Below are 2,349 nucleotides of genomic sequence, written 5' to 3' on the forward strand. Positions count from 1 at the left end.
GCCATTCCCGCCGTCGCGCAAGCCGCCGCCTCCGCCACCGCCGCCGACGCCTCCTCCGGGCTCGCCCCGCCGCCTCTCCACCATCTCCCCCTCCTCTGCCGTCCTCGTCCCCGCCGGCGAGTACTGTTCCAGCGAGCTTCGGGTTCCGTGCCGACGAACTCCGGATCTGAGATCTATTTCCTGACGGTTGACTTTTTCTCTCAAAACCCTAGCCCAAGTGCACATGTTCACGGCTCCGTAACTTTGCATCCGTAGCTCCGATTCATGCATATAGCATATCAAAATGTTCACCTCAGAGAGTACATCATTTCATTACATTGCATCATTTTCATTTGAGTTCATCTTGACGCTCGAAATGCTGTTAGAAAAGGGCTACTTGAGTTAATTGTCAGATCTGCTACTCCATTTAGCTTTTTGTCATTTTTGCCATGATTATTGTGTGCATGCTATGCCCATGTGCTCTACATATGTTTTGTTAAGGGTTTTGTCATCTTTCAGAGGTGCAACCCATGTATTTTTGTGATGTGTGTGGTGACTTGTGCAAGCTTGCAAAGTGGTGCACTTGCTAATTCTGTTTTCAGGGACTTAGCATTTCCACCAAGTCCTTGAGCTGTTTATCTCATGATGCCATATGTTCATGTTGTTTCCTAGTGATCCGTGCCTCTTTTGAGGATGATCAGTAAGGATGATTTGTTAATCTTGTAGTGCTCTATCCATCCATGTCTTTGTTTGCAATTATGGAGCACCCTAGCTTGAGTCAATCGAGCTCTACTTTTGCTACTTTATGAATCTGGGCAGATTGTCAACTTGTTTGCAATTTTTGCCGATGATGTTGTAGTTGATCCGTGCATGCTATGCTACTGTTCTTGCCATGTCTAGCTTGCATTTTGTGCCTTCTTGATGGATATATGCTTGTCTTGCCATGACTTGCACCGTAGTGAGTGCATCGAGCTCGTAAACATGCCTACTTGAGTTATGTTTCAGCATGTTCCAGTTTTCACTGGGTATGAAAACTGATTATGTTTTTGCTATGTTCACATGCTTGCAATTGTATTTTCTGATCCCTTTTGGCTAAAGGTCACTAAGGGACTTTTCTTAAGCTCTTTGAGTATCTCCATGCCATGCTTTACTTTGCCATGTTCAGATCCTGTAGCATGTAGTTTTGCTGCTCCAAAGAGGGCTACCTGATCTGAAATTCCAGACAAGTGTTAATTTCACTAAGTCTGAGATCTGTTTGCCATATGCATTTTTGCCATGCTTGTTTGAACCTGTTAATGGATGAATTGGCCGTAGATCAGTGCTAGACTTTTGTTAATCATCTTGTATGCATCCCTGTCATGTATTTTGTTGTCATGTTTGGGTGCTGTAGCATGTTCATCTCATTGCATTTAGATGGCTATTTCTGTAAATCGCAGACCGGAGTCATTTTTGTTTCGCTTGCCATTTCCAAACCGTAACTCCGATTCCGGCGTTCTTTATATCGTTTTCAAGATATTGCATCTCATCTTTCTAGTGGCACACTTAGATTTCCAAGTTGATGCCATGTTCATGCATTTCCGGTCATATCTTGCATTTTGCAACCCGCATCACATCCCGCATAGCATATCATCATTGCATCATATTGTTTGATCCTTGCACGTGGTTGATTGTATCCTTGTTTGCTTGTTTGTCTTGTTTGCATAGAGCCGGGAGACGAGTTCGCTAACTAGGAGCCCGTTGAGTTTGCTTTCGAGGATCCAGTCAACTCTGACAACTGTGCAGGCAAGATGATCATACCCTCGAAATCACTACTATCTTTGCTATGCTAGTTTGCTCGCTCTTTTGCTATGCCAATGCTACGATGCCTACCACTTGCTTTCAAGCCTCCCAAATTGCCATGTCAAACCTTCTAACCCACCATTGTCCTAGCAAACCGTTGATTGGCTATGTTACCGCTTTGCTCAGCCCCTCTTATAGCGTTGTTAGTTGCAGGTGAAGATTGAAGTTTGTTCCTTGTTGGAACATGGAGATTGTTCCTTGTTGGAACATCTTTTATTTACTTGTTGGGATATCATTATATTGCTATGTTATTTTAATGCATCTATATACTTGGTGAAGGGTGGAAGGCTCGGCCTCTCGCCTAGTGTTTTGTTCCACTCTTGCCGCCCTAGTTTCCGTCATATCGGTGTTATGTTCCCGGATTTTGCGTTCCTTACGCGGTTGGGTTATAATGGGAACCCCTTGATAGTTCGCCTTGATTAAAGCTTTTCCAGCAATGCCCAACCTTGGTTTTACCATTTGCCACCTAGCCTTTTCTTTCCCTTGGGTTCTGCAGACTCAAGGGTCATCATTATTTTAACCCCCCCCCCC

This window comes from Triticum aestivum, chromosome 4A (assembly GCF_018294505.1).
Source record: "Triticum aestivum cultivar Chinese Spring chromosome 4A, IWGSC CS RefSeq v2.1, whole genome shotgun sequence".
Taxonomy (NCBI): Eukaryota; Viridiplantae; Streptophyta; class Magnoliopsida; order Poales; family Poaceae; genus Triticum; species Triticum aestivum.